We start from the raw sequence: 24,287 nt of genomic DNA, 5'->3' as shown, positions 1-24,287 counted from the left end.
TAGTTACCCCTCTTTATGCTACCCTCCCCCTGCCACCTAGTTTCTTGAATATATATATATGTGTGTGTGTGTGTGTGTGTGTGTGTGTGTGTTACACTCAGCTTAACTGAGTAATTGAGTGACCCAGAGGTGCGGCTGGTCTCAATCTTTGGCTACGTTTTTCATCGTAGGGTGCCAGCTCACACCTGTCGTGAACTCAGTTGTTAAGCTGAAACAAAATATAGCAAAACAATGCAGGAAGGTATTGCGGTGAAATTTAAAATGTTGAGTCACGCACGTTGATTTATAATTTGAACAAGTAGTTTATTTTTCTTCAATATATTCACAAAACATTTAAAATGAAGTTTGAGGGGCTCTTACGTAAGGGCGGCCGTTGATAACTGATGCTACAACACTTCACTATAAAATTCATAGGGCGCGATCACAGCACTCGACAGTCTGTTCACAATTCACGAAATACACTCTTGTCTGCTGTCCTAAACGACCATATTGCGCTCCACTTGATCGCTTTCGAACGTCGCTACGTACATTCTTGTCCCCGAACGTGGCTACCAGCCCTCTACTAACCCCAGATGCGCGGCACGTCCGGCTCTTAGTGTCGCTCAAAACCAACTCCCCTGTCTTCAAAGATCGCCGCCCTATCCACCCTCGAAATGACTGCCTAACTCAGAATAATGTTTGACAAAATTAGGAATATTCTAAAACTAAACACAAAAAAATATATGAGATATTGAAAAATATGGAAATTTCCCAGGCAATAACAATTTAAAGTCCAATTTTCTGTATCTGCCACTGTCTTTTTACAAATAATGTTCTTGTGGCGTGATATTGCTTTTCCCAGACTTTTGATACTAAACGTAAATAAACAAATAAAAATACATACTTAATTACTCATCTACCTCTTTAAACTTTAGAATGCTGCCGCTAGTTTCATCTCTTTAAATTTATTTATTACCATAAACATAGTTTCTCTCAGTCGAATCCCTAATTCCGACCTCTCATTCCAAAGTGCTACACACTATGCTAAATCGGCTATGATCGATCGATGCAGATCTACTAGCCGCATCCGTGTATACTTCACTCATTTTAATCGGTCAAAGCATTGCCGAGGTATTAGCTTTCGAACTTTCATAAATTTACACTTTTAAGACAACAATAACTTTTAAACTATTATATAATTTTGTCGCGCGTCTAGATAATTTAGCTTTACATATTTTTCTGTCCGTGAGTGCCAACTCGCACCTCCGTGTCACTGTTAGTTTTGTTATTATCAACTTTTCTCTGGCATATAAATTTCTCCAAGCGCACAGACACGGCCATACGCGCCCCCGCCAAGCGCTCGAGTTTCTCCAAGGTCGCGTAGACGACGGCTGCTCGACACGGCTCCGTGGCAACCGCCAGCCACGTGCTCTGCGGCGAGAAACTGCCGCTCTGATCTCCCCCACAGCTTGTAAGGTCACAATTATCCCCACTTGCTACTCCATAAACGCAGTTCATGATTCCGCAAGTAGCACCAAACTCAATATCTGCCCTCAGAAACGAAATAATACACAAAAAAACTCTACATATGATAGCAGAAAATTCGAAATGAGCAAGTCCTTATATTATCTTATACGGCAGCACTTCCTACTCTAACTTAACTAAACTTATGCCAAATACATTTATTCATCAGCACTTCCATAATGCTGATATAACTTGCCACGGATTGTGAGTAACAAAACAAACGAATCGAAGGTGGACCAGCAATTTTTTAAAGTCCTCTAAATATTGTCCTTTTCATTTCTCTTCAGTCTTTTTATTTCGTTGCACTATATTTCTTAGAAGAAATTACACAGCACATACAGTAAGCACTAAACCTTTTGTTGTCTTCTGTTGTGTGCCTCTGACCTGCATCTGTACTGCAGCTCAGACCTCAGGCGCCGTTTCTCAAGTTCTCCTGCCAGTCAGCTAACCCGATTCTACCAGGAACAAACAAAATTCGCCCAATCAATTTCCTATCAGCAAAGGTGTCTTGGGTACCAAGAACCAGTCGGATGTAAACCCACCCCTCTGCTATCCAGACTTGACACAGTTAAAGCCAAATTTCAGGGCGAAACCTGACACAAACATACAGATGGTAGCGTTACCGAGAAACACACGCTGGCTACAGAGTTTTCTTTGAATGCAACAGTTTGTTCCATTCAAGAACAGAAATGGCCCAAATCGTTGCAATTGTACAACATTGAGACAAGGTTTCTCTAACCAAAGTGAAACTAAGAAAACATGTGACCAGAATAGTACTCAAAAATTTATTATATGATGGGTTCCATGGTAGGTTCCAGCAACAACCCTGTTTCTAGTTTTAACTCAAACAATAATCTAACTTCTGCTCAATAACCATTGAAAATTACAGCACTGCAAACTGAATAAAATCAAATATACAAAATACCCCATGACACAACATAATCCACAAATCAGCCTATATTCCCCCGAAACTAAGTACAGTAATCTTAAACATATAAACAAAAATAAAAACAAATTATAAATCCCTCCAAACCTAAAAATTTCTTGAATGAATACAAGACCATATTATACAAATACCATTGAATTCCATATTCTCATCAGTCAGTCCCATGCTGAACTATCTCCACCCCCATGCACCAAAAAAAAAAAAAAAATTGGTGTGTGACCAAATCACAATCACCACTAATGAAAAATTGAATCAATATTCGTATCATTATAAACAATAAGAAAAATGCCATTGAATTCCATATTCTCATCACTCAGCCCCATGCTGAACTATCTCCTCCCTCATGCACAAAAAAAAAAAGCCGGCCGCTGGTGGCCGAGCGGTTCTAGGCGCTTCAGTCTGGAACCGCGCGACCGCTGCGGTCGCAGGTTCGAATCCTGCCTCGGGCATGGATGTGTGTGATGCCCTTAGGTTAGTTAGGTTTAAGTAGTTCTAAGTTCTAGGGGACTGATGACCTCAGATGTTAAGTCCCATAGTGCTCAGAGCCATTTGAACCATTTTTGAACAAAAAGAAAAAAAATTGGTGTGTGACCAAATCACAATCACCACTAATGAAAAATTGAATCAATATTCGTATCATTATAAACAATAAGAAAAATGCCACTCAATGTCCATCTCTCACAATCACATCCTATCATGTACATATAAGTGCTGAACAGCGACTACAACTGTTGCAGCCTGTATCTCCAGTCATTATGAGAGAATTAGCTGTAAATAGTATTCACGGGTTTGCCGCCGGATCACATTGTGCAAATTCAATAATATTTCCTCGGAACAACTGTCCGACGTCTTCAGGTGGTTCAACCTTGCTCGTGGCTAGGTACGCCAATATAGTAGAAGTGCAAAGACCACATTATTATACAGAAACACAGAACGACACCAGTGCTACTTGTGGCCTGGCTGTGAACTTCCATACGAAAAAAATATGGCGCGAAAATCTCTTATGTTTATTTCTAAATACGCGAATTAGAGGACAATATTTTTCATTTTATCTTTGAATGTGGGCCGCATAGTGCAGTAATAAAGGTTTTTGAGATCTTGCAAAGTAATATATAGAAGAAATCTCAATCAAAAACAAACATTAACTACTTATAGCTGCAGTTTACATTGTGAAAATTTTCGTAAATTACGACGTCACCTTTTGACTGTGAATTTTTTTTGTAAAACTCAATATTGCGATTTTGGCCGTGTGGCCATTATCATGTGGAAATAAACGAGCTTTAGCACATGGCAGGCAAAAATCATCTGACATTGCATGCATATATGAATGATTTTTACGTTTCCACATACCCTAAAGCACATTATGTCCACTCGCATGATCGAAAGTGGAATAGTAGGTTACACAAATGAATAACTACACAGCTAATGGATAACCAAGAGGTCATTTACAAAAAAATCTGTGCTACAAACCAAGGATGTACTGTAAAATCTACAAAATCCGATTCATTATTTTTTCTGTTGATTGTTATTTATGGATATTCAGTCATCTGTAATTGAACTTCTGCACAGTTCAAATAAATTTATGAAACACACAAAATACTACTTTACAAAACTGAAAAACAAATTGGGAACAGAGCAGGTAGACGAATGTAGCCCAAATGTTTTTGCCAATGAGACATATAAAGAAAATGAACTGCAACACAACATTTTTTTTTCTTTTTTCCCCAACAAGGCTGTTATTTTTGCAACACCCATCATGTTTAAATAATGAAAGAAGACACTGGTACAACATTTATTTTTAACATTTTTATTTATTTACTTCCTCTTTGAAAACACTGTTTGGTACACTACTGAAAATTAACACAAATTCCCCTTGACAGCACTTTATTCATTATACTTTTAGAATCCAATCATCACATCTAGAAAGTGTTAAGTTATGTGCCTGCTGAATTACCAGATTTTGTCATAACAAACCAAAGGCATGGTTTTGATACAAGAACATTTGTATATGTATAGGGAGCTTACTCTCATTGTACACATAATAAACAAAATACAAAGTCTTTTAACATGATTTGAACTTCTTTTTAAGTTGTTGCACACACAATTTCCTCTTGTTTGTAAATTTCTTTTCTTTCACATACTTGTATATTATAAATGGAATACTTGTCTTCAGAAGTCTCTCTTCAATGTCATGTTTATTACAAATTGTTGTATGAGACAGAACAAATGTTTTTTTTAAATTATCATGTAGTTTTGTTGTGTGACCATGACTATTTAGATACTCATACAGCTGATCATGGAGTGCCCTTAGGAAAATCATGACTCTTTCACCTGCATATTTCAAATGAGAATGCTCCTCACTATTCTCTTTAAATGAGGTAAACAAATGATTTTCAGTCACAACAGAGGAGTAGAGACTGGTATTACATGTTTCACAATCATCTGGTACATCTATGGCTTTTAGTACATAGCCTGCTACATAGGCTAAGGATTGTTGATCTTCTACAGACTCGATAATACCATCTGAGTAAGAATAAATTTGCTCAGGTGTATCAGTGTCTTTCATCTCACATTCACTTAAATGTTCACTCCTACCACTAGCTGCCAAAAAGTGACACAAACTGTTCAAGGGAGTGTAATCATCATTTTCACAGTTACTTACACTCATGGCTTTGAAAGGAAAGTCATATGATCGACAACACAAGTCTTCAGAGCTTGTACAAACTGAAAATAAGTTGGGTTTGTATTAGCAATACCATGTTGTCTTATACAACAAAAGAAATTTTCTAAAGCATCTTGATTGAACGCCTTTAAATTTAAGTACTTAAAGCCAACCAGTTTCAAGGTCTTCCACAAGAAAATAATAGACTGTAATGTAATCTGCCAACTTTTTATGAAGCTAAACACATTAGTCTTGTTTCTTCCCGTTTTTAAATCTATTATTTGCCAGCTGCCTATTTCCCTCAATATGCTATACCACATTTCTAAATGTGGCGAATTTTCTGATAAAGCACACCTAAATTGTTTTCCATCCCTGGGATATTGCTCATTACTGTTGAGTGAATCAAAGAGATTATCTACCTTTTCCACAAACTCAGCAGTGTGTATAGCTTCAGATAGTAATGTGTGAGTAGAAACATATGTTTCAATTGCAGCTGCAACAGTATGGCTCATTTGTGCAGCAGCAACTTTTACCTTCATTTTGACATGGGAATCAGAAAAGTTAAAGTGTTGTGCTTTTAATTTGGGCAGAGTTTTGAACCGTTTTTTTTATCCAAAAAGAACACTGTACTGATGTACTCAAACTTTGCTGCTTTGTGAGGTTCAAATTGAATTTTATTATCTATCAAAGCATTTCTAGTGTTTTTGAGCAGATGTGGTACATCATAAATGGTAACAATTGGTTGATTATTGACGACAAAATGAAATATACTGGGCTTCAACAAATTTGCTTCACACAGTTGCTTAAGGGCCTTTTGATTTGTTGCATTCTGGTCACATACAGTACAAACCACTTTAAACCCAATATTCTGTAGTTCACTTATGATGTGAACAATGAGTGATTTCAAATGGGTGTAATGGAAAGTGGTTGCAGTAAAGTAATATGCTAGAACTTGTTTCCAAGTTCTGTGAATGCCTTTCAGCATAAAAACCAATGCTTGACTAGCAGCTTCAGGTGAACGTCCTAAATGACCCAAGTCCTGATACCCATAGATTAGCTGTTTGTGTGCATCGTAGTACATACCATCATCCAGAGACATTTCATCAAAAAGTAGAGCACAATACTTGTCATTTTCAGGCATATTACTTACTTCCCTTGCTAAAAAGTTTAATAAAGCTGGATTAAGTCCTGTATCAAATGGTCTGTGGGAAAGCACTCCCTTGAGCAGCCTGACAGATGGAAGGGAGAAGTATGTGGCCAAATATCTGTACAACCGGGGACTACGCTTATAAATAGATAAAGCAAATGCCTTATCTTGTATAGACCACTGTACTGCTGTGGGCTGCATATTGGCATTTCTTAACTGACTATTAATAAAAGTTTTAGTCACATCATTCAACTCTTCTTCAATTAACTGAAATTTCCTGTCATCATACAACTCTTTTAGAATTTTCAATGTATTCCTCTCATTCTGTAGCTGTTTTTTCAATTTACACACTCTGGAAACTGTAATTCTATGCAATTTATACATCTTGTGTTTCCTTGGAGTTAAATCACGTTTAGAAACGCCAGATCCCATTACACCTGCACTCCTTTCAACATCATAAACAGGTGAGGATAAAAAGCTGTACTCACCATCATCTGTGCTCTGTAAAGGGGGACTGCTTCGTTGTATTACTGTAAATTTTGCATTGTGACCTGTCTCGTGCACACTTATATTTGCACCCGATGTGGTGAAACCGCCACCACCACCACCACCAGTGTAACACAGATGGGTGGGGGGAGGATGATACAACACCAATTCCATATGATTTGGTATAACACCAGGATTTAGCCTGTGTCTAGTAAAGTTCACAAAATCTGCTTCATAAAAATGATCCTCACACACATAATAATAACTACAGTAGACACCTTCATCTATATTACAGATCAATTTCCACTTCTTTAAAGTCTCACTTTTTGATGCAGCTGGAAATTTATAGAAATGTTTATTCTTGTGTTTGGAATTTATTTTTACATAATAACTACTCCTGCATCCAGGAAACTTGCACGAGTATTTCAATTTCAATCTCAAACTGGATTCTTCTCTTCCTGTATGATCCATCCTCATGTGTCTGAAATGTTATTCAAACCAAAAATTAGTAACGAGAAAAAAGATCAGGTATGGTTTACATTGATTAATGTTAAAGAAAACTCAATGTGAAATTAATTTCACTATCAAAAATCAAATTAGCTTATGTCTAAATGCAGCTATCCTGTACTGAAGTATTGATAACTGCTGTCATGGCTTGTAATCTGATGTGTTATTACTACAAAATAGTGAAAAAACGAAACAAATTCTCATTTCTACATCACTCTATATATAACTGTGTGAGGGTAGTTGCACTATATTCTATATTCAACACTACTTCGTTAAACAGTGCTAAACAGTGGTATCAGGCGGTAGAAACACTGGTTATTGTACCATTTCAGTATATTTCAGCATCTAGATACCATGGTAGATACCAAGTTCAACTGTACATTATCAGTAACAGTTACAGCTGTAAATCTGTATTACATTGTGTTGAGCATTAAAGTGCGAGAAGATTTCTACTTCATTGGATATTGCCACAATAATACGTGTAAATGTTCAACTGCTTGAAGGACCTGCTTTGTGTGACTTCGAAACAAATGTCTTATGTGAGAACACAACCTTTGTCGATACAACAGCAACAAACACTTTTTACCTGAATAGAGTGTTATGTACTGTACAGAATATTTACTGTCGAAAACGGAAAATAGAACACACTCAAGGCATTACGAATCAATTGTAACACATCCAATATTTGGTATGTAGTAAACGGCACAATAAATGATACTTATTATGTCACTAAGAGTACTTCGTGGCAAAAAGGAAGATGAATCAAAGCCAGAATTATATTTCATTACAGGATTCGGAAAGTTGAATACAAACTATGTCAAAAGCTGCTAGCATGGGATTCTCTATGAAATACAAGGAAATATTAACAGAAATGAGAAATATACTTACCCTTTAAGTAAACTGAGCAACGGAAATTGTATTTCTTTGCAGGAACAAATATACAAGAGTCCACAGAACGTAATGTGATGATACAACCTCGTGTTTTATATGAAACAAAAGTAAAAAAGTAAATACTGAATCATCACACCATCAAATATTACGAATGCATCCAAAAATTAAGCAGAATAATAGCAACATACTTACACTGCAATTTAAACGAAAAATCACGATCACGTTGCTACGATACCAAAACAATTATGGAAGACTACGTCATCCAATAGGAACACGAGACTATAAATTGCTAAACTTGCAGCGCTCCAAGTGGCCTGGGACCAAACCAACGTCGTGTTACCGGAAATCCCTATATGAGTTTCACCCCCCTGGGTACGACTGACGGTATCCGCCCACCGAGACCCCGTTTTTAGAACACGCGCGCGAAGAATGCGCAGCCGGGGATATCGCGCATGCGCAGTGACTTGCCCTATTCAAACTCCCGCTGCCGAAAATCGCAGAGCGGCTCTCACGCGCGTGCGCTGTATGCTGCGCTTGTCAGCTGAGCGGCCAGGCGTTACTCACCAACGGCCGTACTAGGCCAGTGTTAAGCCCGGTCCACACGCAACGATCTGTCTGCGCAGACATCAGCGCAGATGTCTGTACATGCAAAAGATCGCTGCAAATGTGGTGTGTTCACACGACACAAACCCCAATCTACTACTCGCCCGCCATCTGTCGGTGTAGAAAAGAACTATCAGTGGCAAGCGACTACGCTCCCCGTAAACGTCAAAATTTAATTCAGTTATTTTGAAAAATAGAAATGGAGGAAGTTCTGTTGTGGTCTGTGTTCGCAGCTTGTGTTGCAAAAAAACATTCAGGCCAAAGGAAACAGAGAAAGCGGTCAAAATGGTGTAGACAGTGGCTGCTAAAGCGAAAGCAGTTTTCTCACGCAAATTTACTGCGAGAGTTGCAGGGCGAACCTGTTTTCTTTTACATTACCTCGTGTTCCAATTCCTCGCACATTGACACTCCAATTTCGTCTTCAATTGTACTCCTGCTTGCTCTTGGCGTTCCTTGATCACTAAGAAAGCCAAGCAGACCAAAATACCATAACGTTGGCTGGTATACTTGATCTACTCCTACACCAGATATTCTAGATTTCTGAGCTTTATCGAGCGAGGTGGCGCAGTGGTTAGCACACTGGACTCGCATTCGGGAGGACGACGGTTCAATCCCGTCTCCGGCCATCCTGATTTAGGTTTTCCGTGATTTCCCTAAATCGCTTCAGGCAAATGCTGGGATGGTTCCTTTGAAAGGGCACGGCCGATTTCCTTCCCCATCCTTCCCTCACCCGAGCTTGCGCTCCGTCTCTAATGACCTCGTTGTCGACGGGACGTTAAACACTAATATCCTCCTCCTCCTCTGAACTTTGGATAACTCTTTTCGGTAAACAGTTCGCTGACAGACTTAATTTACTTGACTTGCCTTCATGAACTCATCCTTCAGGAAAGCGTAAAAAGCTTCACATGTGTTGGGTATTATTTCACTCAATGCTTGTTTCGATATTGCAGATGAAAATTCCAAATCCTTGTAGCTCCTTCCTGTTGTTAGGAATCTTAACGTTACCGCCAGCCGTTCATGAGGAGAAATTGCCCTTCTCATACAAGTATTTTTTCTCATAATATGAGGGGTTACAAGCTTTAAGAGATAATTATAAGTTTAGACATCCATCCGCAAATAATTTCGCCAGTTCGAAACTAAATTATTTTTTATTACCGTTTCTGTGTTTGCCGAGGCGTCAACTGCCCGCAATTTTTTATTAGAGCATTGTATGCTGCTGTCTTTTTGTCTCGGTCACTACATTCTTTACTTTTAATCTTCCACAAACATGGGTGGATTCTGTATATTTCAATGAATTCACTTACAAACTCTCGAGAACACTGACGAGTATCAGCCATTTTAATGCCCTGTGCGCACAAATACAAACACTAGACTGAGCAAACAGCTGTTTCGCGCCAGATTTGCGGCGATCTCCTGTCCACACGCTCCAGCCTGTCTGCGCAGATGTGGTTTGAACCCACAGATCTGAGAGGTTTCGCTCAAACCTCCAACTCCAACTTCCAGGTTTGCACACACCTCAGGCTGGTGCAAACCTTCTGTCCTCACGCAACGATCTGTCTGCGCAGATGTGATGTGCGCAGACAGATCGTTGCGTGTGGACGGGCCTTTATGACGGGCCTGTTAGCGAAGAATCTTGATTTTCGCGCCGTGATTTAATAGCAGCCAATGCAGGATTCCAGACTGTGCTCAGTTGAAATCCCGTATTCTTGTTGATGAGATTATTGGATGTACGGATATGTATTGCTTCCTTTATGACGCAGTACCAGAAAGATGATGCCGGGTATAAAACTTCCGTCTTTTCATAAATCATACGATGTCCTGTATTCAGCAGTGTTACGCAATTGCCGACTTTTCCGGTTGACAAAGGCGTGTATGACGCTGATGTTCATTGCAGCGTTCTTGTACTGTGCAGCATGTCTGGCCTTTATACGCTGCCCCACACTGACAAGGAATCTTGTACGCACCATATTTCTTCAGTACAAGGTCATCCTTAACCGAACCCAACAGGTTTCTCAGTTTTGCAGATGGTTGAAAAACACACTTAATTCTGTATCTCCCGAGGACTCTTCCGATTCTTGACGGCATGGCACCAAAATACGGCAAAAAGGCCAAAGTGGTGGGTGTCTTCGTATCTTCATTCTGCTCCATAGATTGAACTCGCCTGGGCCTGAATGCGTTACGTATCTGTCTCTCAGAATAACCGTTTTGTCGGAACACTGTCTTCAAATGTTGTAATTCAATCGACAGGCTCTCAGGATCAGATACCACATGTGCTCTATGAACTAACGTACGTAATGCACTACCGCATTGTGCAGGATGATGGTAGCTTGTGGCCTGCAGATATAGATCTGTATGCGTTGGCTTGCAGTAGACGATGTGTTCCAATGTTCCATCTGCTTTCCTTCGCACCAAGACATCAAGAAAAGGAAAAGTACCACCTTTTTCCACTTCCATTGTGAAGTTTATATTCGGATGGAGGGAATTCAGATGCTGAAGAAACGTAGGTAGAGTATCAAGTCCATGTGGCCACACCACAAATGTATCATTCACATACTGCAGAAAACAAGAGGGCTTGAGAGTGGCTGACTGTAGTGCTTTTTCTTCAAAGTCCTCCATAAAATAATTGGCCACCACAGGAGACAGAGGGATCCCCATGGCGACACCGTCCACTTGTTCAAAATATTGGTCTTGAAATAAGAAATATGTTGAAGTACGCACGTGTTTGAATAATGCTACTATGTCCTCTTCAAACCTGTTTCTAATGAGCTCCAAACAGTTCTGCAAGGGCACCTTTGTAAATAAAGACACAACATCGAAACTCACTAACAGATCCGATGATTGCAATCTAAGAGTTTTCAGGCGACCTATGAAATCTTCAGAGTTTCGAATGTGATGGTCACACTTGCCTACGAGAGGTCCCAATAGTGATGTCGGGTATTTGGAAACAAAATAAGGAGGTACTCCTATGTTACTTACAATGGGACGGAGAGGCACCCCATTCTTATGGATCTTGGGTAGGCTGTAAAGTCCAGGAGGAACTGCAGCCTGTTGACGCAAACCCTTAGCAACTTTCGCTGGAATCGAGCTCTTCCTGATGAGTTCCACAGTTTTTCTCTGGATCCTACCCATCGGATCACTTTTTAATTTACTATATGCAGGATCATCGAGCAGTTTGTGTATCTTACTGTTGTATTCTGTGCGTGGAATTTGCAGAACGTGATTCGGCGGCAAACCCGTGAAGACTATTTACAACATGTCAGCCGGGAAAGCTTGAAGAGTCACAGAATTAGCTGTGTCATCCAGTTGTTCCACAACTTCAAATATCAGTATACTTTTACCAAGATGAACATGAAAACCACTAGGCCATCCAGAAAATTGTTAAAACTAAACACATATGTAAATAGTATACAGCAAGAAGTCCCTTGCAAAAACAAAAAAAAAACCCTTAGCTAACATATACATGACAAATTATCATGTAACTGCTTCCCTCTCTGCTAGTGCTATAGGATGTTGCCTGACCTCAGTGTGTTCATGTGGATTCACTTTGAGTGAATACTCAACATCAGTCACCTTCCCTGGTTTTTCAGAAAACACATCTCGTTTTTACTCAATAATTGATATAATTCTGCCTTCTCATCCCCAGAAATCTCCTTTGTACCATTTACTTTACTCCTTATCTCTTTCTCAACCTCCATCTCATCCATTAATCATTGTGCTACATGTTAACTACCCACCAATTTTTCACCATTGAGTGCATTTTTGAATTTAACCCTTTTTCTTCCCTCAACAGTATTCAGTTCCACCATTTGGTCCTTACAATCTACATATGCCTCATATTTACTCAGGGCCGGCCGGAGTGGCCGTGCGGTTCTGGGCGCTACAGTCTGGAGCCGAGCGACCACTACGGTCGCAGGTTCGAATCCTGCCTCGGGCATGGATGTGTATGATGTCCTTAGGTTAGTTAGGTTTAATTAGTTCTAAGGTCTAGGCGACTGATGACCTCAGAAGTTAAGTCGCATAGTGCTCAGAGCCATTTTTATTTACTCAGGAAATCAAGTCCCCAACACTAGATTCATACTTACATTTGGGAGCACCAAAAATGAGTGACTAAATACTTCACCTCCAATGTTTACATCTAGAACTATCTCCTTTTCCACTGGTATACTGAAAGTTCCTGTTACTGGAAATGCCACTGTTTCCCTGTTATTAATATAATCATAAAATCTCTCTACTACCCCAGACACAGAACTTCCAGTGCCCACGAAAGCAGTTTCACAGACCCTGCCACACCAACAGTTATTATCGGATGTACCTTTTCAATAAAATCATGCTTCAATTCTGTTTCAGTCAACAAGTCCTCCTCTATCTCATATATGCAATCATGGTGCACAGCTGCTCTTCATTAAAAGATTCAATATCCTTAACCCCTGAAATCAAAGGTCTCTTTAATTCCTGAGTTTCCTACACTCAACCCCACGGCTAGCCTTCTAGCAACCCTATATTTGTCTCCCATCCAGGTCTCTGGTATTAACTGCTGGTGCAACTTTGCAAAATTAACCCAGTCATCACTATCATAATCACACTCATCTTTCCCCATCCATTCAGTATTTTGCTCTGCATGCATGGCTATCTGTTGTTCATCATTATACACTATGAAATTTAGGATTACATCAACATCCTCACCTTCCTCACTATTTGTATCACTATTCACAGCATTATTATCATCTATACCATCTTTTCCCATCATAAATACACATTCTTCATCCAATGATTTAACATCTTTATTCCCATTATCTATTTCATTGTGAGCATGTTTGAACACCTCACTTTCTCCATATGAATCCCCAGTTTGCCTGGCATAATCATGTTTGCTAATCTCCCAGTTCTCAGGTGCCCACATCTGAAACCATTTTGCCCTGGCTACCCAATCATCAGAATCAAAATCACTCTCTGCCTTATTCTCACACTTTTCCATGAAAAAATGCGTCTGCCCAACTTTTTCCGTCATACTATTAGCAACAGACATAAACATACTTGAATCAAGAGAATACCTCACAGTTTCAACCACAATATCAACACCTGCAGCTCCATTCTGCAGATTAAAAACTTTACCCGCAACTGCTGCTCGTTCATCGGTTACAGCCTGCTCAGTGGCACATTCCCTATTATTACTGGAGTGAGTGCCTCCAGATACATTAACAACACATCCTGTAGCCTTGTGCTGCATATTAACATCATTACCCATGACAACATCTGATACAAGATCTACTGCCTGCTCACTATTTAATACATTCACACTGCTGGAGCACATACCTTCCTGTATATCTCCATCAACACATTTGAATCAGGCACTGTGGCCTCCACATAATTTATATCTCTTACCACTGGTACTGAGCGAGGTGGTGCAGTGGTTAGCACACTGGACTCGCATTCGGTAGGACGACGGTTCAATCCCGTCTCCGGCCATCCTGATTTAGGTTTTCCGTGATTTCCCTAAAATCGCTTCAAGCAAATGCCGGGATGGTTCCTTTGATAGGGCACGGCCGATTTCCTTCCCCATCCTTCCCTCACCCGAGCTTGTGCTCCGTCTCTAATGACCTTGTTGTCGTTGGGACATTAAACACTAATCTCCTCCTCCTCCTCTTACCACTGGTGAAAGTTCCATCGCATTCAACACATTGCTATTTACACTGCCATTCACATACAAGCTCTCAACATCAGAGCACACATTTTCTCCCACAGGTTGCATAGATGATACATGCTCATTACATAACATAATTGCCAAGCCAATACTATTTGAATCGTTATCCCCCACAGTTTGATCCCTTTGATTTAACAAACCCCCAACATTTATTTCTTCCTCCTGATTCCTTCATTTCCTAATATTTTTATTTCTAAAGGCCCTCCTCTTATCATGCTGATTAAACCAGCCTCCAAACATTTCATCATTACTCATAATTGCCTGTTCCACAAATCCTTTCATCTCCCACGTCTTTATTTTCAACATGATCGACAGATGCCCTGTTAGTTTGATTATAATTTTTACTCCATACTTTCTCTTCCCTTGTTCCACTGCTTTTGCGTTCATTAAAATCCCCCTCATTATTTTGCCTAAAACTATTAAAAGATTCACCATTATTTCTCCCACAATTATTTTTCCATCTCATGGTCCTATTTCGCGCATGGTTTATTGTCCCAAATTGGACCCTGTTTGGAACAAATCTCAGTTTAAAGAATTTCGTTCCTGTGGTCCCATTGCATTAATTTCTCCTCTCCCATCTCTCTGTTCTTGCATTGGCCTTTGATCACACCTGTTCCCATTTCCCCATGCACCTCTCTGGTACCTGACATCATCATTAAATCTTTCCCTGTTATCCCTCCAAGTTTCATTTTCAGTTCTATCTCTGTTTTTTCTCCAATTACCATTCTGATTTCCTTCCCTGCTTGAATTATGGTGGCTATTACCCCAATTCACATTATTTCTTCTCTCTTCATTATTCCTCTGATTATTCCCTAAATTATTACCCCCTGAGCTTGGCTTATAGCACATTGCCTGGTCCGTTCTCTCAATAAAATCCAAGACATTTCCTAAGGAATCTGTTGGACAATGTATCTTTATTTATTTATTTATTTAGCACCTTATGATGTGTCCAGAATGAGATTTTCACTCCGCAGTGGAGTGTGCGCTGATTGAAACTTTCTGGCAGATTAAAACTGTGTGCCAGATCGGGACTCGAACTCGGAACCTTCACCTTTTGTGGGCAAGTGCTCTACAATCTGAGCTACCCAAGCACAACTCAGGACCCATCCACACTGTTTTAATTCCGCCAGTACCTCGTCTCATACCTTCCAAACTTCACAGAAACTCTTCTGCAGACCTTGCAGAACTAGGTAGGAGACGAGGTACTGGCGGAATTACAGCTGTGAGGACACGTCATGAGTCGTGCTTGGGTAGCTCAGTTGGTAGAGCACCTGCCTGCGAAAGGCGAAGGTCCAGAATGCGAGTCTCGGTCCGGCACACAGTTTTAATCTGCCAGGAAGTTTCGTATCAGAGCACACTCCATTGCAGAGTGAAAATCTCATTATGGAAACATCCCCCAGGCTGTGGCTAAGCCATGTCTCCGCAATATCCTTTCTTCCAGGAGTGCTAGTTCTGCAAAGTCTTCAGAAGAACTTCTGTGAAGTTTGGAAGGTAGGAGATAAGGTATTGGCGGAATTAAAGCTGTGAGGACGGGTCGTGAGTCGTGCTTGGGTAGCTCAGGTGGTAGACCACTTGCCCGTGTAAGCCGAAGGTCCCGGGTTCGAGTCTCAGTCCGGCACACAGTTTTAATCTCCCAGGAAGTTTCAGCATATGATGTACATTTATGGAATAAGTCCAAGTACATATTTGCTTTGTCAGTTTTCCAATAAAATACAGTACTTGTACTGATTCTAACTATAGTTTTGCTAAGATAACTAATACATTATATCCACATTTCTGAAAATTAACATCATAGTTACAAAATTTTAGATACTGTAAACTGAACGGATTTTATGAGGCATACATAATCTAGTACCTAAATTACAGAACATTTAATTGCAGTTATTCTATGCTATGGGTCCATCATTTTATGTATATGGTATAATATAGTCACATAGCACATACATATTCTAGCTCTCATTTTGTTTAGATTTACAAAAAAATTTAACAGTAATAATACTGTAGAAAAACAAAATCTTTAGATAAAACAATGCTGTTAAGAAGTTAATACATTTTACTTTTTCTTCTTCTCTTTACCTGTTAACATTTTTCTTTTAGTGTACTATGCCTGTTTGCTCCAATTATTTACCTTTGGAGGAAATTCTCTGATTAAATATAAAGGGGTTTCTAAAATCAGTTCTTTGATTGACTGTTTAAACTTATCCTTCGATTTGGCATTAGTGATGTGTGGTGGTAAAAAGTTGTACAACTTTACAGCAATGTAACCACTGCTTCTCTCATATTGAGCTGTGTTATGCTGTGGAATTCTTAATTTCTTGGTGTTTCTGGTGTGGTGGTGGTGTACATCTTCATTTTTGTTGAATTTATCTTGATGATCCCAAGCAAGAAACAGAATTTTATATATATACAAGCTATAGAAGGTTAGAATCTTATATTTTTTTGAAAAGAGGATTGAAACTATCTCTTGTTCTTTAGTTTCATATTATCCTAATTGCTCTCTTTTGTAATTTGAATATTTTAATTGCCTCAATCGAGTTGCCCCAGATTTCTATACCATAGCTCATTATAGCATTGAAGTATGAAAAATACACCATGTGCACATCATCTTCAGTTACTAGTGGTTTAATTTGTCTCAGAGCAAAAACAGCACCGCTAAGTTTATTGCTTATATTCGATATATGATCTTTCCGTCCTAAACAACTGTCCACGGTGATCCCTAAAAATTTAGCACTTACAACTACTCTTACAGCTAGCTCTTGCAAATTTGTTAGTTCACTTGTTTTCCTTTTGTTGTTCCTAAATAGGATTGCAGTAGTTTTCTCATAATTGAGAATTAAGCTATTCACTTCAAGCCAGTGGGTGATAATTTCAACTGTTTGATTACTTTTACTTATGGCCTCATGTAAGCTAGGTCTCACAGTCATGCTTGTTGTGTCATTTGCTAAGAGTATCAATTCACTGTCTACATTACAAGGTAAATCATTTATGTATATAAGGGAAAAGGAGGGGTCCTAGAATACTACCCTGTGGCACCCCATGTTTTATATCTTGTAGGTCTGAAAGCTGTTTCCCTTGATTGTGTGACACTTCCACTGATTGTTTTCTGTTCTGCAGAAATGACTTTATGACATCAAGAGCAGTTCCTCTAATTCCATAGTGGTGTAGCTTCGTTGTTAATATGTGGTGATTGACAAGATCAAAAGCTTTAGATAAGTCACAAAAGACACCAACCAGGATTTGGCCTTGATCTAGGCCTGCAGAGATTATATTAATAAGTTCAAATGCAGCTGACACTTTAGATTTTTCCTTCTGGAACCCAATCTGTCTATCATTTATGATAGAATTTTATCAAAAAATGCCATTAACCTAACAAATATTATTCATTCTAGGATCTTTGACAAAATGGGAAGGAGGCTAACTGGTCTGTAATTATCTGTGCACAAGTGATCACCTTTTTTGAAAAGTGGTAGTACTCTGGCAATCTTCATTCTATTGGGGAAGATTCCTTTTTCGAGACATGAGTTGACTAAGTGACAAAGGGGTTTAGCAATTTCCCTAGTAGTTAGCTTCAAAATTTTATTTGACAGGCCATTTATGTCTGTGGATACTTTATGTTTTAGTTTCTCTATATTTTTCTTATCTCTTGTTCAGTTGCTAGATACATGTAACATGAGTTGCTGGGTGACTTTTGTTTCTTCTCAACTTGTTTTTGGGCTTGCAGAGTATCACTATTGTTACCCTGTGAAGGTTGTTGGCAGATACTGGTAAAATATTGGTTGAAAGTATTGTTAATGATTATTGGATCTTCTGTTACAACATTATTGATTTTTAGGCTTAAGCTTTTATTGTTATTTCTTGAAGACTTTCCTGTTTCTCTGTTTATTATCTTCCAAGTGCTTCTGACTTTGTTAGGAGCTTGTGTAATAACATTTCCATTATACAGTTTTTTTTGCAGCTATTACAGTTTTATCGTAAACCTTTTTATTGGCTCTATAATATTCGACAAAATGAATAGGCCTGTCTGAAGCTTTCCAAATTACATGAAGAAGTTTCAACTTTTTACAGGATACTAATAGACCTTTCATTTGCCATGGCAGATTTCCTCGCTTTTTCTTTATTGGTTTAGTTTTGGTTGGCAAGCACTCTTCAATGATTTTTAAATAGGTATGAAGGAAACTGTTATATTTATCATTAATGCTATTAGATAAGTACATTTCTGACCACTTTTCATTTTGTAGTTTCATCTTTATGTCTGTTATGTATAGAACTTATCATATCTCTGTAAGGGATACAGCTGAGTGAATCTAATTTCCCTATTTCTTCTATTGAGTGAGTTGTGATGTGATAAATTCATGTCTTCTATAAGGCCTTCTATGAGGCAATTATCTCTGCCAGACTGAATATTTTTAATTATGTAATCAATGGCAGTTTGAGTGTTCATACCTATTCTCATATAATTTTGAATAGTGTTATGTAAACCATACATTTTAAGTAAGCTCTCTGGTTCTATTTTATATTTTGGTTTAGATAGGGAGTCAATATTCAAGTCTCTACATAAAATTAACTTGTTCTTCCAAAATTGTGATAGCAGCCTATAAAGGTTTTTTATCAACACACTGAAATCACCACTGGGAGCTCTGTATAAAGACATTATTACATAGGCTACACTTTGCTGTTCAATTCTTATACCACTACACTCAAAAAGTTTTTCAGTTGCATGCCTTTACAATGGAATTGCAGTTACAGGGCAGGAGATGCAATCTCTAACAAATATGCAGCTACCACCATTTTTTAAAATTCTTTCTGCGAAAGTATGATACTAACTTATAATTGCCTAAGTTTATACACATTATTTCATTGTTTTTTAGCTGATTTTCAGTCTCACAGAGAACAGTATGTCTTATACCACTGCTTTCTATAGCTAGTTGTAAGTTTAAGAGTTTGTTCTTTATTGATTGAATGTTTTGATGTGCAATTATTAATGTATTGACTGAGGTATTTACTCCTCCTGTACTTAAATTTTTGTCCTTTTTATGGCACCCATCAGAAAAAATCACTCAAGTGAGCAGGAGTTACTGTATTCCTCTTCTGTAGCTGAACCATTGTTGTCTCTTTTGATGCAGATCACTTCTCTTCTGGTGAGGCTGTAATCTTCCCTCTCGACACTGGAACTGTTGTCTTATTCCTCTTCTGTTGCTCATCGTTAGATGGTGATTTTGCTGTCTTCTTTTTCGCCTGCAGAGGATTATTTGATATTTTTGATGTCAGATTCACTTCATCAGTAGCATTGGATTGGTTTATATTTTTTGTATTGTTTTCCATTTTTTTTGTTTCCTCCAATGAAGAATGGCTTTGTAGTTTTGATTTAGAGTCTGTTGAATTTTTCTGTTTACTAGAATTGAGAGGGTAATCTCAACGAAAAATCAGCTTTTTATCACAGGATTTTTCTGCCTTTCTGACACAATACTGGCTATTCGTTTGGCTATCGCCTGTTTCTCCAAAAATTTAAGATGTAGGCCATGCGCAGTATGAAATCTTCGACCAATATTGCTAAAGTCTATAGTCACCACGTTTCTGAAATGCTTACGTACTCCTAACAGACGTTTATTTGCCTCTGCAATTTCTTTGTTCACACAAGACCATTTTGGTAAGTCATATCTATGTGGAATATTGCATACTACCACGTTTGTGTGAGTAAGGTGGCGTAAGTACCTTTTCAGACTTCGTATGGCCTTTTTAGTTTCATTTTTATATACATCGTTGACCCTCCTAATAATAGAACAAAATCATTTTGACTAAGACTGGTACAATCGGCAGATGGTACTAGCTTCCCTACTTCAGAAAATGAGGCGTTTGAATTTAGTAATTCGTGTTGATTTTAGTTGTGTTGTCTGGTTGAAAATTTCCGCTAGTCCACGACCATGGGTGTCCGCCAACACTATTACTTTACTTATGTTATTTATCGTTTTGTCTTTATCTGGAGTCACCGTTTTGATATTTGGCACACTTAAAATTTCTATTAGTAATTCGCAATGTAGTACTGTGTATTGTGTTCATTTCTGGATTCATTTATAAACTAATAATCTAAACTAATAGAAATTCACGTTTAAAGAACATTTGTAAACCCTTTGGAATACTGTTATTACCAAAGAGTGGTAAGCAGGCCTCTGATGTGATCGGGCATATATTTGTATTTTGAACAAACAACGTAATTTCAGCTTTGTTAATGTGAAAATTCAAAAGACAATGCGATATAGTAAAATGTGAGACAATAAATTATCTTAAAAATAAAAACTCTGCAATGACATTCTTCAAAATTATTTGGATCAATTGAACCATGAGAACCTAAATTGTGAGACTTTCAGCTTAAAGCATCAGACATATAGACATGAAGAACTGGAGCCAACTGTGCTAGAAAAGATAAGGAAAAAGATAATTGTAAATCTTACTCCTCTCGAATCTTCTGAAAAGACTATACCATAGTGGACAGTAGCAAGAACAAGGAAGGAGCGATACATTACAAGGTAGAGCAGGGATATGGGTCAATCATGGTATAATCTTACTGTAGCAGTACAGCAAGATGGAACACCTCATATACCCCAATGGGCACCAAAGTGTTGCTGTGCAATGGGGCCTCATATTGGGGGCCAAACTGGAGTAGTCAGGATGCAGTCAGTGACCAATATGGAGGGAAGGAAGAGCCATTCCGCTGCTGATCAGGACATCAGTGGCTCCACCACCTGAGCACTGTGAGTTCAAAGTGTGGAAAGGTCTACAGGAGTCTGTTGGAGCTGGAGATGGCAGTAGCAAGACTGTTATCTCTTTATAACACCAGCAAGCTATATAAGTTACAGGTGCATACTGTCATCTGACAGTGCAGCCAAGTATCAACACATGCCATCCAACTTCTAGAGGTGGGGTCAGCCATTGATCCCACAGCCGATAGTACTAGGAAGCAGTGCTACGAGGGTGGCGGCAGATGCTACCTCAATAGTACCAAGGCCTTGCACGGTCAGCATACCTTGGCAATGCTGCGGCAGATACAGTGGCTGTAAGTTACTGCTACATTGCAGCTAGGGTGGGTGTGGTCTGCCTAGCTGAGGCGAGTGACAGATGCCAGGAGCCACTTGCACTTCAGTGACTAGGAGGGTAATGATTCGACACTCAGAAGTTGCAGTCTGCAGCAGGAAGAACATTGGAGGTCTCACAGAGGCTGCCAACACACAGCAGACACTGATTTGAGGCCCAGGTATGTCGACATCTCAGCCTATCCATTAAGATAGCTTTTTTGTACGTCCAGGAAGGATTTTTTTGCACCTTAGGTCACATACGAGACTTCTCATGCTCCATAAAAATGCCTCAATCCTGCGTCATTACAATACAAATGAGTAATTTTGAACAGACTGGCTTAATTTTGTTTATTGTTTTGATTTAATTTAACAATAAAACTTGGTTTTTAGTTTCATAAGACTACTATTTCATTCCCTGTTCACCTTCAATCACATGCTATACATATTCATATGGTGTAAAACGTTTTTTGAGCAGTTTACATTGGAATTATACAATTTATAAAAAACTGATGTTGCTATATCTCATGCAAAGTCCTAGTTAAGTATAGCAAGTTATCAGAATACAGTACTGGCAGCGGAGTCCTGTGTACTGTACATCATATGAATGTACAACATCACTGATCACTTACATGTAGTATAGCTCGTTCTTATAAAGGGAGCCTGAAATATTTAGGGCCAGTACTATACAAATGGCAGAAGATTCTAAACAGAGTATTTTTACTATGAGGCAACAATGCTTGGAAATTAATATTTTTGGCCTTGAGTGAACGACACATGAGGGGAACATATTTATAAACTGCTCACATTTCAAAACAAACAACTGTTCTGAACAATGAGACTTGTGGTGAAACCTTCAAAAACAATGCATACTCGAGTGTGATAATTCCACATTAGGGTTTATCACTGTTCAGAATTGCTCCCTTACCATGAATCCTGTATGCAACGAATGGGACTATACAGTTTTGAACTCAGATCTCAGTTCTGTCAACGGATGCCAATAAATAACTTGATATTCATATCTCATTATAAGTGCCACTTCTCAAAGGACTCAGGATAGGACCCTGAAACATTCATATAATTTTATTTTATAGGCTGGGACACTATGTACAAGAAAAACAAAAAGATAAGTCTATGTCAGACTGAAGCTTTTGGAAATAAAAAAACTGAATCCACTCTAATGCAGCACTGGTCAGAAACAATGTGGTGGGGCTGCGTCGGTCGTCTGTGTTGTTGTTGACGCTATCCTTCAATCCACCTACCTCGATAGGATTCTTGCCGATGTCCCTTCATTCTGTGGTATCAGATACGTGCTAGGCAGTGTAAAGCAGCGTTGATGAAACCACTACATAATACCTACCACAGAGGCAGCGTATCTGAAAGTTCATCATTTAAAAATCGGGCGTTCGAGATACTCAGTCTACTTGCAGAAAAGCGTTTAAACTTAGATTCACTCTGTTTTTATTTATATTGAAACACATTAAATGGCTATCAAGTCCATATTTAATATGGTGAAACATTATCATTGAAAGTTTACTGTCTGTATAACAAATATTCACTCGAAAAAGCAGCCAGAATTTTAGCAAGCCCGACCCGACTAATTTTCACGTTCTACCAGTCACAGATCCACAACTATTCGCGGTTTAAACTTCAGTCGTTTCAGTGGTCTTCTTCGTAAGAACTGCTCACCAAGATATTCCGTACGGAGCACGAAACACGCCTCGCGGAGCTGTTACTAGGACCAGAAAGTTCACACACTCATATCTCTCAAACTATTTAGCTTAGAAACACCCAAATTTCATTAAAATGATCGTAACTCCAGTCGCTTCAGTCACGATATGTTCGAACTGAAATTAGTTCACTATTTCGTCATCTTACAGAGTATTTTTAAGGAGCGATCTTACATTGTGTTATCTGTAGACCGGCTAACAAGCGACTCTCCCAAGGTACTCTCCTCTCTGCACACATCTCTATTCACGTGGGATCAGATTAATTCTGATTGGCTGTTGATCTAAACGACCTAACAGAACGTCCCTTCCTAAACCTTCTCGTAGCAAATCTTGCCCTATCCAGTCACCAATTTGATAGTAATTAATGTCAGCAAAACTTCAATTTCCTGTATTATGTTTAATCAAAATAAGCAATGTGCGAAATATTCTTCAAAATGAGAAATAAACTTATTCCGCGTCTAACTGCCATTCTGTCTGCTTTTATACAAAAGCATGCTCACACAGACATATGTCTCACCTGAATCGTGGTTGCTACATAACTTTCCCACAGTTTCTTTGTACAAGGTTTTATGTAAAATGAAATAAATTTTAACGTATGTCCCACATACACTCTCTCAGTAATTCTCACGCACTCACACAACAAAATATAATGAAAAAATAATTTTGACCGATTTTTGTATTACGTAATGCAAAGTGACTAAGGTTTCAAAAAGAAAATTCTAATTAATTGATTTTTATGCTCTGACAACTTTGTAAAGACTTCAAATGACAGTGAAAGTCAATCTCTTATAGTTCCTAACTTATTTTTTAAAAAAAACAAGCATATGTTTTAGAACTTTTAGGAAATTCTCTTAATCTCCGGAACTATAATAAATAAAAATCTGAAATTTTGACAGCATCATTCCATTAATAACAAAAGGCTGTGTACCAAATTTGAATAAAATCTGATAATAACTAATATGGACTATTTAGATTCGTAGAGGGTATGAATCTTCATATCGACTGAATGTGACGCTATGTAGTTCTCACGGCAGGCAGGGTCAG

Source organism: Schistocerca serialis, chromosome 3, assembly GCF_023864345.2.
Source record: "Schistocerca serialis cubense isolate TAMUIC-IGC-003099 chromosome 3, iqSchSeri2.2, whole genome shotgun sequence".
Taxonomy (NCBI): Eukaryota; Metazoa; Arthropoda; class Insecta; order Orthoptera; family Acrididae; genus Schistocerca; species Schistocerca serialis.
This window is presented reverse-complemented; position numbering follows the sequence as displayed.